At 41.8% G+C, this 15,801-nt stretch overlaps 1 protein-coding gene across 4 annotated transcripts in view; it reads left to right on the forward strand.

Moving 5' to 3' along the window:
* GLP1R (glucagon like peptide 1 receptor) overlaps positions 1 to 15,801 on the forward strand; it is an 88,666-nt gene that overhangs the window by 41,481 nt on the left and 31,384 nt on the right. The gene's annotated exons all lie outside the window — the stretch shown is intronic.

Genomic DNA, 15,801 nt, shown 5'->3' on the forward strand with positions numbered 1-15,801 from the left:
TCTATGCCTTACCCGTGCTCGTTGAGCAGGTAGCTAGACAAGTTTGAGCTTAATTACCTTAGGCTTCATCTATGCTCTCAGTACATACTTGCATAACTGAAGTATATATTATCTACTCACTTTTATTTGTTTGCAGTACCACTATATTCTTAAATGGAGGGACCTCAAACCTTTCTTCACATTACTTGCACTCCAGAACTTGCAGTTTTTAATTGCAGTGGACAAGGAGTAAACTGAACTAATTAACAGCCTAGATAAACATAACGCTTGTGTGTGCTACAAAATTAAATGCCTTGCTGAAAGCAGCTTATTAATTATCAGGCTTACTTAAATGTTGCTAATTAGTAAATTACTGATTTTCCCCTCCCCTCCCCCCTCAAAGTCCCAAAAGATGGGATAAAATATGAATGCCTGATCTTAAAACAGCATAGGTGGAGAGCAACTTACTTCAAGAGCCATAAGGCCTGCAACTTACTTCTTCCTCCCTTTTTTAGGAATCCCTGGCAATTCTTTTTCTCAATACCCTCAGTTAAATTATGGTGAAGATACAATTTAGTCTACTTATAGTTTTATATAAAAGTAAGTGTAAAAACAATGCAGTCTTTGCCTCTTGAAGTTATTAACTTTCTTTGAATTTTTAATAATATTTTCATTTGGTAGAGTAGTCATGTAAAAAATTTGTACTGCCTTAATAGGTGTCTGCGTGTAAGTAGTCTAATTATAGAACATCCTTCCTTTCATACCATTTCACAAATGCAGCTTTAACGTGAAAATGTGCTAACCTATACAATGACTGCACTTCCTAATCATGCACCTGGTTTTATTTGTTTAGCAGTATTATCCTTTCCCATTTGTGTGTTTTGTTGGTAACTTTTGCCTTGACAGTTTTCTGTCATACACTAGATTTTTCCCCTGAGAGACCTAGGACCCTGCTGTGAATTTTGAAAGTGTGTCTAATCCTCCTCAGACATGCTCCAAATGGTAACTGTCAGGATTCCCATGCAACACTTTATTTTTCCTTTGAATAAGAACAAAGTTTTTCTGGGCAATATGTTTATGAGAGAACCTGGGTACATGACTAGTTTGACAATAATAATGATGGTTGGTGCCTGGGCAGAGTCGTCTGACTCTTCTGGTTCTAATTTACTTTTTGACAACTGGAATGAGCAGAAATGAGTTAGGCAAAAAAAGGATCAAGTGTTCATCAGCATATTTCCTCTGAAGGCAAAAAATTGGCTTTCACAGACAAAACCTGCCTGATAATTGTCCTGGAGCTTAATGAAGCAGGGCACCAACAATTTCCTTTAAGCAGAATGAAAGCATGGGTAAAATATGGAAAATGTGTTGGTGTGGCTGATGAATGATAGTGGGCCTCTAATCTTTTAAAAATGTGAGGTAACGTTGGCAGTGGATATTCAAGAAAAGGATTGTGCCTTGGCAGGAAAAGCAAAGTTTAAGTCAAAAGGATTTTATGTCCATCCAAGTACCTTTCAAGCAATGAAAATTGAGTGGAAACAAAAATGAGTGGAGAACTTGGGGAAGATTACCAATAAAATGGTGTAAGAGATCCCAATTTTGGGTTGGGTAGGTCCCAACTTTGGGTTGGAAGGTAAGAATCAGCGAGATTAATGTAAAGATTGACTTTGTAATGGAAAGGTAAATCCAGACCTACCTGCAACTTTAGTGGCCTCCAGTCACTATTGACAGAAAAGATGGTGTTTTTCATAATAGAAATGACTTGGTGCTTTCTTCATTATTTGTAAGAGCTTATATTTAGTAGCTTACAGGTTTGTAGAACTCTGCTTGATGAGATTCAACAAAATCAAACTCTGTTTTAAGGCTGATGTTTTTCAAGAACATTTTTTTCAAAACATTAGTCTGTATTTCAGCGTGTGGATGAGGAAGAGTAATATGGCTCCTATGCTATTGGTGATGTGACTCTTGCTGCTCATGGGGATCAATTCCTTATATGTGCTCCCTGGACTTCCTTGAGTTCCTTCCTGTCTTCCTTGAGTTCCTTCCTGTCTCCAGAGGCTACATCAGTGTGGAGCAGTGTTCCTTTCTCTTTAAATATTGTGTAACTGTTGGGGCCAGATGTGCTTTTGGTGCGTAGGCTGAGCGGGACTTCTTGTGCTCTTGTCAGCTGCAGTAGACTCCAGATCTGAGAGCAGAAGCTCTTAATTGACTTCACCTCACCTCGCTGGTTGGCTGGAGGAGGAGATGCTGCTGGGGTGCGATGAGGAAGGCTGAGGAACAGGCTGGTGAGAAAGGAGATTTGAGAGGCCGGAGTGAAGTTGCAGTTTTAATTATGGTGTTTTTGGAGAAAGGCAAGCCCAAGTAGGAGCTGAGAGAGAAATAGGAAAGTGTGTAATGCTTTCATACATTGTAATACAGCATAGAAGTAAGCATTGCAGCAACAGGAAGGGCTGGAGAAATTAGCTGAAGAGGAGAACAAAGGAGGGGAATGGAATTAGGGGAGAGAAGAATGGTGTGACAGTAGCTGAAAGGAGTAGGGCAAAAGAGGCAGAGAAAAGGGGAACACTTCAGGACAGGAAGGAAGAGAAATGTAACAGACCTTGAAATTCAATTATCAGTTTTCCCTTGTTATATAGCAGAGAAATCCATTGACCAAGCATGGGGATATCTTGATGTGGCCCAGGGCAGTGTCCTGAGTGATAGAAGTAAGAACTGTATTTCTTTTTATATTTGAGCTCGGTAGGTTTGGGGTTTTATTGCATAATACTACCTACAGGGGAGAGACATGAATGAGAGGAGCCCTGCAGAGAAAGACTTGAGGTCGATGGTTGATGGAAAAACTCAACATGAGCCAGCAATGTGAATTCACAGCCCAAAAAGCCAACCATGTCCCAGGCTGCACCAAAAGGAGCACGGCCAGCAGGTTGAAGGAGGTGATTCTCCCCTTCTACTCTGCTCTTAAGAAGATCCCACATGGAGTACTACGTACAGTTCCAGTGCCCCCAGTATCAGAAGAAAGTGGAATGGTTGGAGCGAGTCCAGAGGAGTGCCATGAAGTTGATGAGAGGATTGGAGCACCTGCCCTATGAAGAGAGGCTGAGAAAGTTGCGGCTATTCAACCTGGAGGAGAGAAGGTTGCATGGAGACCTTATAGCAACCTTCCAGTATCTGAAGGGGGTCTACAGGGAAGCCAGAGAAGGGCTCTTCATCAGGAATGGCAGTGATAGGACAAGGAATAATGGGTACAAATTGCAAGAGGGGAAATTCAGGTTAGATATTAGGAAGAAATTTTTTACTGTGAGAGTGTTTAGACACTGGAACAGGTTGCCCAGGGGCATTGTGGATGCCCCAACTGTGGCAGTGTTCAAAGCCAGGTTGAATAAGGCCTTGACCAACCTGGTCTGGTGGGAGGTGTCCTTGCCCATGCGAGGTGGGGTTGGAACTAAGTGATCTTTAAGGTCCATTCCAACCCCTTAACATTTTATGATTCTATGAGGATGCAGCTTATATCTGTAACACAAAGTCTGCAGAGAGTGTAAGAGTGATGTTTGAGGAACTCCTTTAGCAGTTGATACAATTTCTCTTTAGAGCTTCAGATGCTTTAGCTCATGTATAAGCTTTTAACCAATGCCAGAGTGCACAGCTTGCTCAATAAAAACGTCACTCTTCAGTCTTTGAAATGCATGAGATGCTTCATTGTATTTGTTCTGCTTTGAAGTATCCACATTCTTTACCTTCTGTAGGTAGTGGGTAATACTTGTGGAATTATAGTCAGCTCTAAATGAAGTTTGATGGTTTGAGTTCCTTTTTATGATATGTTTTGCGGGGTCTGTGCAGAAAGCGTGCCATTCTTTAGGATTTTTTTGGACTATCTTTATAACTGTCCCGTGAGACATGATAAATTTAGGATTACTGAATCATTAGTTCTGTATACCATTGTTTTTGAGGATAACTAAATACCACTAATTTCCTTCTTGCCAAAGATTGGCTGTTTGTTTGCAGCACCTGGCATTGGTTTTAGCCTTCACATTCTGGAGCTTCTTTTGCGCAGAAGCAGCATCAACCAACTGGTGTTTATTTGCACGTCTACTTCCTTCTTCCTCCTAGCTACACGTATTTAACATACTAGTTGTATGTTGGTTTTTCTCAAAGTTGTTTTTCCTAGCTTTAGCTCAGCAAGCATTATGCTAAGGATTTGTCTAGTTGTTTCCTTTCCTTTTAGCTTGTTTTTTCCTTTCACTGTCTGCATGTTTGTTTGTTTATTTAGGAGTGGTTTTTGTTTATTTTTATAAGGCCTTAGGGCATGGGCATGGTAAAACAGATCCCTTCCTCTGCTCTGGGAAGACTTTAGTTGTGTCTCTTGCATCCTTTTAAGTAAACTTTTTATTGCATAACTTTGTTGCTTCATTTTAATATCTCTGAGATGGCTTCTATTAACTACATTAACCAATCCAATAACTTTAAAACACAAAACCTCTTAGCACTGTTTTTCTAAGTTTATTTTACATTAAGCTACAAATCACGTTTGTTGCAATAAATTTATTTTATTTATTCTGAACAAAACTTTTAATGGTGCTTTTTGGTACAATACCAAACCTTGACAAATCTGTACCATTATCATAAATACATGTTTTTCATAAACTGCCTCCCTTTATTACATTTAATTCACATATCTTTTATAGTTCATAAACACACTTTATTGAAAACCTGATGCACACATAACATACATGCATGCATTTTTTTTTTTTAAGTGTATTTCAAAAAATTGTTAGGTGTCTGTGTGGTCTAGCATAGGTAATACAGCCTCAAAGTTACTCTAATTAAATACTTGGAGGGTATAACTCCTTTTAGGGTAATGCTCTCTGTTTAAAAAACAGTATTGTTTTTCAGACAGCTATTTTAAATTTTACGAGATATCAAGTCCTACATAATGATGTATAACTTTGCAACTTAATGAATACTTTATGGTTTGGCATAGTTCTGTTTGCTCACACAACCTTTATTGGCCACCATTATGTGAGTAGTTATTAATGATGAAGCTATAGTCTCTGTATTTTTTTTTTACAGATTTTATTCCTTCACTATGAAAAATGGGTTTACTTGGTGAGATATGTAGTAAAGGGGGCTCTTCTCTGCAGGATCATTGCCTCATTAACTGAGGAAGTTTGTTCTGAGTGAAGCAAGATATTGCAGAGCTGACAAGGATGATCTCTGCGCTAGGTAAACTGAATATACCCATGCAGAACAAATTTTGGGGCTGCATCATTATCTTTATTGTGTAAATCTGACTTTTTTTACGTGACTAAAATATGCTCTTCATTTTTTGGGTCATCTCTGTACACATACAAGATAATAACCCTTAGTGTTCACTGGGGAGCTGAATTGTTGGTAGTCTTTGAATGGACCATACAAATCAGAAAATGCTGTATTTGATATAGACTTGATTCACTCTGCTTAAATATGATTTGACATTTCACAGTAGTAAGGATGAATAATTTCACAATAAATTATCTTCCTCTATTCTGTGTCCTGAATAAAACAGTGGATTCTGTTGGAAAAAAATGTATGGCTGTATATGTAGAAACAGTATTATTAGAAGGAACTAAAATCCATATAAGTAGCTTGAGTTTAACACTTCCTAATTCAGGAATCTTTAGTGTTGTTGTGTTAATGTACTTTCAGAAGGAATATTTTTAAATAAGTATTTATATGCAGACAGTATCCCTTGGGTGATGCCAGTCAGCATCGTCTCCATCTGCAAAGACTGACTTTGTGCTTTTGATAGCACAGCACAGGATTCAGGCTTTGAGGATTTCTACTGCATACAGGGTGGGATGTGCAGCCTGTTGTGTGGCCTGTGATTGCTTAATTGGACCTTCCCTTGCTCCGTGTAAAGGTATTTGTTAGGTCTGCACAAGCTCACATCAGGTGATCAGTGCAAGTTCTTGCTGCAGGAAGAGAATAATTTTAAGTAATGTTATATGGTTTGGGTAAGAGGTGGGGAAAGAAATTCAAAGATTGCCATCACTAGGGCCTAGCTTGAAAGATCCAAGAATCCCTCCAATCTCTTCCAATAAAAAACAATAGTACTGCAAAGAGGAGTGACAAGAGGAGCTAAAAAAAATCAGTGCATCCACACTCCTACCGAGGGACAGACATGAACTTACACAGACCTAACAGATACCTTTACACGGTGCAAGGGAAGATCCAGCTAAGCAAGCACAGGCTTTTTTCTTGTCATTAATAAAGAAAAGGAGTTGAAATGACTAATACACTACAAGGGAAGAGAAATAGTGGAAAGGAATACTAAATTAAGTACCTATAGTTAAACTGCCTGTTGAGGTAATATAATTTTGGACGATGTTCGGGTAGGCAGTGAGCCCAGCACAAAGGAGCATTTTGATAAATGTGATTATTGGGCAGTACTGCAGGCTGGGGCTCCTCTGACTTTCTGGAGGCTTCAGGATCAGGCTGCTCCCTACTGTTGTGTTTTCAGCTGCATGAGTCCTGGGTTTAGGATGTCTTTGCAGTAAGCAGCACCAGGGTTGGGACTGAGTGACAGTTAGCAGCAGCTTTTACAGCCAAGAGTCATTCCTTTCAGGAGAGCATTGCCCAAGTCACACCAACTGATAGCTGAACAAAGGCTGCTGATGGGGGCACAGCCTCCTAAATTCTGATAAATTGTTGTCCCCATCAAAGGGCAGGTTGCTTATTTCAGGAACAAACCAGTCTGCTTTGAAGACTGTAGTGATGCTCTCATGCTGCAGAGGTCCTTGTTTTATGGAGAAAATTGTTACCTTTTCCAAAACAATTCCCCTGCTGGAAATAGAGAGTGGGTATTAACAGAGGAGAGGTCTATAATACTTGACACAGAGTAGACAGACAAAACCGCAGTCTCTTGTTCTTCTCATTCTCTCATCTCTCTGCCTGAATAGAATTGATTGGCTAGGACATGCTGTAATTTATTTTTACAATGAATAATGTTCCAGTTTATCCTCAGGAACAGTTGGGTGAGTAATCTCACACTGACCTTGACACCCTGATGTTATTAAATGCAGATCAGGTTGGCTGTTTTAAACAGAGAAGTCACTCAGTTTAGCTTTATTTCTAGCAAAAAGGGACTAATAAATAAATGTTTGTGAGCCTCTTCCTCATGTTCTCCATATGTAAAAGTATTCAAATACTTATAAGATTTGATTTGATTTGATTTACAAGTTCACTGGATAGATATTATTGACATCAGTGCTAACTCTATCTCTTGTCAGCTTACAGAGTCTGAGTTTTGGGCATCAGTCCATGTTTTAACGTGTAATTCTAATGAGATGTGTGATTGACACTGTTCAAATAAACTGGTCTCATTAAGCTGCTGTTCCAAAGGTTGTGCAAGTTTGTGAGTGCATTTAACTTAAAGGTTAAATAAAATTGGATTCCCTGTGCACCAGCTGTAGATATATTTGTTTGTTTGCAGAGGATGATAGCCAATTCTAGAATGCAATAGAATGATTGGAAACATTGACTTTATGGTAACAAAAACATTACAAGACAGGAAAAAGGTATTGCAGGATAGCGAGGAGGCAGGAACCACTCAAACCTTCAGAAAAGTTTGTTCATCATGCTGATCTACTAGAACAGAAGCTGATTGTTGTATGTTTGGTATTTTCACTGCATTAAAGGTAAGAGGGCCTGAGTCACTGTGAAGGATTCAGGCATGGACAAATGTGAATCACCTCTGACTAAACCACCTGCAAGCAAGAAGCTGAAATTGCTCAGCAGTTGCAGAGGAAGCTGTGTGCGTGCCTTCCTTCTGTCTTGGCTCACAGGCCACCTCCAAGCATGTCATTGTTAGTTTGCCTCTGTGTGTATTAATAACTGAATTTTTTTCAGCAATGGCATCATGTGAAAGGTGACGGAAATGAGGTTCTTGGTGAGCTGTGGATCAGACCTGTAGCAAAGACAGAATGTGTACATATACCATCTCCATTTATCTGTTTTAGGACATTGAAGATCTCATCCATCTTTATATATATATATGTATCATGCTGTGTGAAATTTGGGACTCTTGGGACTGTGGCACTGGGCAGTGTCTTCTGGGGGACTTCTGCAACTGATCACACAATGTTCAAAGATGTCAGTGCTCCTGGACTGGGTTTGCCTCACAGGTCCTACATGGTGCTGGGGCTGGGTGTGCCCAGCTGCAGGGGATCAAGGGTTTCGTGTGTGTGGTGTAAATCCATTACTGGGCTGTTCATGGCTCCACACAGTGATGTCGTGTGGGTACTGTGGTGTTCGACGCATGGCTGAATATAATCTATTTCCACAACAGTGAAACTTGTTTTCAGATTTCTGAGAGTAACTTGCTGCCTACAGGGCATCAGCCCCGTGCTCTTTTCGTGTCCTTGTTTGTGCAGTCTCTCAAATCTTTCATAAGCATCTCTGTATTTATCAACCAGAATCTCAATGCTGCCTTAAAGTGCCTGTCAACATTTTTAACTTTTTCTATCTCATAAGCATTTTGGCTAATAAATTATTCCTTAGACCAGATGTATACACTCTCACATTCTGATATGCAGTCTCTTCTATTTTGATTTTTGGTTTGATTAATTATTTTACTTCTTAAGGCTCTTTCTGGGTACAGGCAGCCCAGTTAGTCTTTCAGTTGCCTTTGAGTCCTGCACTGATCAGTTTTGACAAGCAGTGAGGCTATGGTAACCTGACACAGCCAGCATGTGGCTACCCAGAAGTCCATAAAAGTATTTGTGACTTGTAGACGTGGCAGGACTGTTCCTGTCCAGTGTAATAGCATTACATTATTTTTTTCTTCATATTTAAATAGATTGCCTTGTCTTTCTGTCTGATGGCAAATTTCATGTTTCATCTATTGTAAACACTTTGATTCTCTAATATATGCCAAGCTTCAGCATACAATAGATTTTCCTCTTTTTTATTGATAACATTTCTTTTTAAATAATAGACAATTAAAATATGTCATGGTGATTTGAAGATAAAATAAATACACTGAGGCTAAGCATTCTTCTGAATTAGACCTTGCCACTAGAAAATACTGACAGGGTGGAATTCACAAAGCATTTCAGAGAATGTGAAATAATGTTGGGATTTGGGTTTTTTTGTTCGTTTGCTTGTTTTTTAATTAATTCTCCTTTAGCAATTGTTTTTCTTTCTTTTTTTTTTTCCAGGAATATAGTGGAATTTCTTTTTGTGTGAGATTGTATAAGCTATAACCATGTATTACAAGACAAAATTATTCAAAGAAACAATGTCAGACTGAATTTCTGACTCCTGTGATCCTCTGGACTTAAACCTCCAGGATTTCACCTTCATTGGCTTCAAATATATAATATTTACTGATTCCCAATTCCTAAGGCTGCTTTTGCATAGGTGTTTTGAATGGCTTACTTCAATATGCTGTCCACTAATCCCGAGGGGGAAAAAAATTATGCTACCCTCCATCAGGTGTGAGATCCGTAATATTGTCGTAGAAGAAGCACAGAATGGTCAGGTTGGAAGGGACCTTAAAGATGATCTAATTCCAACCCTCCTGTCCTGGGCTGGGACACCTTCCACTAGACTAGGTTCCTCAAAGCCCCATTTAGCCTGGTCATGAACTTTTCCAGGGAGGTGGCATCCTCAACCTCTCTGCACAACCTGTTTGCGTCCCTCACCACCTTTGTAGTAAAGAATTTCTTTCTAATATCTAATCTAAGCCTACCCTCCTTCAGTTTAAGCCCATTCCCCCTTGTCCTATCACTACATGCTCTTCTGAAAAGTCCCTTCCCAGCTCTCTTGAAGCCCCCTTTATGTACTGTAACATGCTATAGGGTCTCCCCAGAGCCTTTTCTTCTGCAGGCTGAATGGCTCCAGCTTTCTCAACCTGTCGTCACAGGAAGGGTGCTCCAGCCCTCTGATCAACTTAGTGGCCCTCCTCTGGACTTATTCCAACATCTTTCTTGTTTTGGGGGCCTCAGAGCAGGAGGCAGAACTCTGAGTGGAGTCTCACAAGAGTGGAGTAGAGGGGCAGAATCACCTCCCTCCACCTGCTGGCCACACTGCTTTTGATGCAGCCCAGGACCGGGGTGGCTTTCTGGGCTGCAAGAGCACATTGCTGGGTCATGTTGAACTTCTCATCAACCACCACCTCCAAGTTCTTCTTCTTCCATTCTCTACCCAACCTCTACCTGTGCTTGGGATTTTCCTGTGCACAGGACCTTGCACTTGGCCTTGTTGAACTTCGTAGTGTTCACACAGGCCCACCTCTCAAGCCTGTCAGTGTCCCTCTGGATGGCATCCCTTTCCTCCAGCAAGTTGACTGCACCACACAGCTCGGTGTTGTCAGCAAACTTGCTGAGGGTGCACTCGATTGCACTGTTTGTGTCGCTGACAAAGACATTAAACAGTGCTGGTCCCAATACTGACCACTGAGGACTGTCACTCTGCACTGCTTTCCACTTGGACTTTGAGCAGTTCACCACAACTCTTTGAGTGTGACCATCCAGCCAGTTTTTTATCCACCAAGTGGTCCATCCATCAAATCCACGTCTCTCCAGTTCAGAGACAAGGATGTTGTGCAGGAGAGTGTGAAATGCTTTGCACGAGTCCAAGCAGATGATGTCTTTTGCCCTTCCCTCATCCACCAATGCTGTGACACCATTGTAGGAGGCCACCAAATTTGTGAGTTGTGATTCACCCTTAGTGAAGCCATGTTGGCTGTCACCAGTCACCTCCTTATTTTCCATGTGCCTTAGCATAGTTTCCAGGAGGATCTGCTCCATGATCTTGCCAGACACTGAGGTGAGACTGACCAGTCTTATTTCTTATTTCCCTTTTAAAAAATGGGGGTTATATTCACCTTTTCCAGTCAGTGAGAACTTCAGTGGACTTCTCAAATATGGTGAATAGTGGCTTAGCGACTTCCTTGTCCACTTCCCTCAGGACCCGCAGATGTATCTCATTGGTCTCTTGAAGCTGTGTCACCATGAAGAAGTGAACAGGCTGCACAGTATTCGAGCGAACAAGCAGAAGATAGGCAGATTATTAGTAGAGACACTACAGCCTCAAGACTCTTGGGAGTCTCAGTCCTCCATTGTAGTGGAGAAGCAGATGGACTCAGGACCCTGCAGGGTAATTAATCAAAGGCATGTTAGTCAAGGGTGTGTTAAAGATGAAGTCTGGAAGCAGGTCACAGCATGTAACAGGAGGAAGGTTCCTCTTCCTGCTCAGAATTTGACAGGTAGGATTGGCATCTTCTACAGCAGGCTCTAGAACTAGAAGGCCAGACAACTGATGAGGTGAGCAAAGGTCCTTCTGGGATAGTGGGGCCTCCTAAAACTGTCTCCCAAGAGCTTGGGTAAGGAACATTACTGGAAAACTCTCCAGTCTGGTCAGGCACTCTGGTTACTATCTGCTATTGGTCGTTCAAACTGGCAGCAATGAAATAACAAAGAGAAGTCTGAGGACAACGAAAAGAGACTTCAGGGCCCTGGGATAATTGGTAGAGGGATCGGGAACACAAATAGAGATTTCTTCGATTCTTCCAGTAACAAAGATTGATAGAAATAGGCAGGTCTGTCAGGTCAATGAGTGGTTCTGAGGTTGGCATAATGGGAAACATTTTGGGTTTTTTGACTATGGGATGATCTACTTAACACCTGGTCTACTGACACCTAAGGGGATGCACCAGTCTCACAGGGGAAAAAGTATTCTAGCACAGGAGCTAGCAGGGCTTGTTGACAGAGCTTTAAATTTGGCTTAGAAAGATGAAAGGGACAATAACTTGCCAATTATGAACACTGGGATGGTGTGCCAGAGCTTGAGGAAGCGAGCACTAACGCAATCCCTCAATCTGCTTCACAAGGTGTTGGCTACAGTCTACCACTCCTGAAATGTTTCTACACCAATGCGCACACCATGAGGAACAAACAAGGGGAGCTTGAAGCTTTGGCCCAGTCCCAGAGATTTGATATCATTGGCATAAGTGAAACCTGGTGGGATGAGACCTGTGACTGGAGTGCCTGATTGGACAGTTACAGGCTCTTCAGGAGGGATAGACAGGGCAGAAGAGGTGAAGGAATGGCACTGTGTATAATAGAAATGTTAGAATGTATGGAGCTCACAGTTGGCAATGGCACAGTTGAGAGCCTCTGGATAAGAATCAAGGGACAAACAAATAATGTGGATGTCATTGTAGGGGTCTACTATAGACCTCCTAGACGGGACGATGATGACAATGAATTATTCATTGAAGAACTAAGAGACACTTCAAAATCAACTGCCCTTGTCCTTAGAGAGGACTTCAACTTGCCAGAAATTAACTGGGAGCACCACACAACTGGTACAACCCAGGCCAGAAGATTCCTAAAAAATCTGGAGGCCAGTTTTATGGAACGGGTCCTAAGGGACTAAGGGACTTGGAAAGATGCTCTCCTTGATCTCCTGCTTGTCAACAGAGTGGATCTTGTGAGCGAAGGGGAGATTTGGTGGCCGTCTTGGCAAGAGCAACCATGAAGTGATCAAATTTAAAATCTCTGTTGACAGGAGGAGAAGTGCCAGCAAAACCTCATTCTGGATGTGAGGAGAACACACTTCAGGCTGCTCAGGGAATTAGTAAGCAAGGTCCCCTGGGAAAATTTTTGCAGGTGCTGGAGTCCAGCATTGATGGTCACTTTTGCAACATCACCTCCTAAGGGCACAGGAGCAGGCAATGCCCAAGGAGCAGGCAATGCCCAAGTATCAGAAGTCAAGCAGGTGAGGCAGAAGGCCAGCTTGGCTACCAGGAATCTTCTCTTGGAAATAAGGCAGAGAAGGAAGGTGTATGCCCAGTGGAAGCAAGGTCAAGTGACGGGAAGAATTCAGAGATGTTGCTTGCCGTTGTAGGGAGAAAATTCACACAGCTAAAACTTGACTGAAGTTGAAGCTGGGCAGAAATGTGGGGGACAATAAAAAGATTTTTTTCAAATACATTAATGGCAATAGGCAGTATAGAAATATCGTCAGCCCGTTACAGGATGAGGATGGTCACCTCACAGCCAGGGGCAGAAATAAGGCAGAGATGTTTAACACTTTCTTTGCCTCTATCTTCAACACAGATTATGGACCAAGAGGGTCTCAATGCCCTGAGCTGTTGGACCATGACTGCGAAAGTTACCAACACCCAGTCAACCCTGAAATTGTGCAGGATCTGCTGCTCCAGCTGGATCCCTACAAAACTGTGGGCCATAATGGGATTCATCCAAGAATCCTCAAAGAGCTAGCTGATGTCCTTGCACAGCCTCTTGATAATTTTTGAGCGGTCTTGGGATTCTGGAGAGATCCCAGCTAACTGGAAGCTGGCAAACATTGTCTTGATTTTCGAGAAGGGCAAAAAGGAGGACCCTGGAAACTACAGACCTGTCAGTCTCACTTCAGTGCCTCGTAAAATTATGGAGAAGGTTATTCTGAGAAGTATTGAAAAACATCTGAAAGACAATGCAGTCATTGGTCACAGCCAGCACGGCTTCCTGAGAGGAAAGTCCTGCTTATCAAACCTGATTTCCTTTCATGACAAGGTAACCCACCTAGCTGATCAAGGGAAGCCAGGAGGTGTAATCTTTTTGGATTTCAGTAAAGCTTTTGATACTGTCTCTCACAGGATCCTTCTGGATTAAATGACCAGCACAGAGCTGGATAAACACACTATGTGGTCGGTGAGCAATTGGCTTATGGGTCAAGCACAGAGGATGATAATGACATCAAACTGGTGACCTGTCACTAGTGGGTTCTGCAGGGCTCCATCTTAGGCCCTGTGCTCTTCAATATCCTCATAAATGACTTGGACACAGGATTGGAAGGGACACTAAACAAGTCTGCAGACGATACAAAACTGGAGGAGCTGTTGACTCCCCTGCAGGGAGGCCCTGCAGAGTGACCTCAACAAATCAGAGGACTGGGCAATTACCAACCATATGAAGTTCAACAAGGGGAAGTGCCCTTGGGATGGGGCAACCCTGGATATACGGACAGCCTGAGGAATGAGATGCTGGAAAGCAGTGCCACGGAAAGGAACCTGGGGGTCCTCGTCGGTGGCGAGTTGAATATGAGTCAACAGTGCCCTGGCAGCCAGGAGGGCCAACCATGTCCTGGGGGACATCAGGCAAAGCATCGCCAGCCGGTCAAGAGAGGGGATTGTCCTGCTCTACTCTGCACTGGGGCAGCCTCACCTTGAATATTGTGTGCAGTTTTGGGCACCACAATGTAAGGAAGACATTAAGCAGTTAGAGAGCATCCAAAGGAGGGCAATGAAGATGGTGAAGGCCCTTGAGGGGAAGCTGTATAAGTGGCTGAGGTCACTTGGTCTGTTAAGCCTGGAGAAGAGGAGACTGAGGGGAAGGTGTGGCTGGAACACTTGCTGGGGAAGACTCTGGCAAAAAATTTGTTAAATACCTCACAGCCTTCTCCATGTCCTGGGTTGCCAGGTCTCCCATATCCTTCCTGAGAGGACCTACATTTTCCTAGTCTTTCTTTTATTGTTGGTGTACCTGAAGAGGCTGTTTTCATTACCCATGAGCAACATTGTAGCAATATCCTAGCCTAAGGAAGTGGTTGTCACTGGCAGTTGATAATGAGAGCAGATGAAAAATGTTCATAGCAGTTAGTTTCTGTGAAGGTATGTGTTGCAGGTGGTTACTGAATATCTCTTTCTGGTTTTGTGTAAACATACACAAATAGATATGTCTATATTGTTTTTTCAAGCATCACTGTTAACTTAGAGTACCTAATACAAGTCTGCTGCTGACAATTATCAAACAGATTACCAGTTGCCAACTAATATGCAAAGAGCCTACTGGATTGTTATAATTTCAAATAAGTTTTAAAATTTTCCTATTGAACAGAAATGCCAAATTCTAACAAGTTCTATTTTGCAGTAATGAGGGAGCTGACAACAGGATGAGGTTGCAGCAGGCAAGGATGGGTTTGAGAAAAAGCTGTAATTGAGAAGCACTTTGGATGCCCTTGTAGGACTGAATCCTCCTAACTGAGCTTCTACCTCAAAACATTGTATATTTCCAAACATTAGGTATATGCTAATCCTGGTTGAAGGATTGACCCAGCTTTTGAGGGGTAGCTTTGTAATATCACATTTCTGACCCTGTTTACTGGGTCAGAAATGTGATTAGTAAGAAACTTTCTTTGCAAAGCATCTGACACTATTACTGTACTGTAAGGACAACTCTACGTTGCTTATGTATACAGCTGTAAAAGTTGTTAGACTTCCCCAATTCTCTATACACTAGAGAGGGTGGTTGTTTTCATACACTATGGCTGAGTGCTCCTTTTCCTTTGCACTTTTATTTTGGTGCTTCAATCTGATGTAATTGTATTATGAGCCATTTCAACATACCTGCTTTTACAAGATCGAGCAACTAACTGCTTCAGAAAGGTGTTTAATTTATTGTTGATTTCGTTATTCAAACACATAGACAGAAGGAATAAAAAGAGCACATGGGTAGTTTAGGCAAAGATTTATTGCTTCATTTTGTAGCACAGATGTCTGTATAAGCATTTACGTGTTGGAAAGCCTGTGTTAGCATATCTCTTCTGGGGTTTCTCTGAGTCTGTATTCTCTCGGAAAAGAAAAAGCACATTTAGTCTTTGTGCACCTTCTTTTCCATGTGGATTTTGTAGCTGAGGCTTAACTTTCCCAGAATTTGTGTGTCTCAAAATCTAACATTTCAGCGAGCTGGAAATTATGGATGTTGTGAAATTCACACAAAGATAGCAGCAACTATTTCAGGCTATTGTTGCTGCTGAATGGTCAGCAGTTGTCCTGGAGCA

The sequence above is a fragment of the Lepidothrix coronata genome, unplaced genomic scaffold (genome assembly GCF_001604755.1).
Source record: "Lepidothrix coronata isolate B3197 unplaced genomic scaffold, Lepidothrix_coronata-1.0 Scaffold16, whole genome shotgun sequence".
NCBI classification, from domain to species: Eukaryota; Metazoa; Chordata; class Aves; order Passeriformes; family Pipridae; genus Lepidothrix; species Lepidothrix coronata.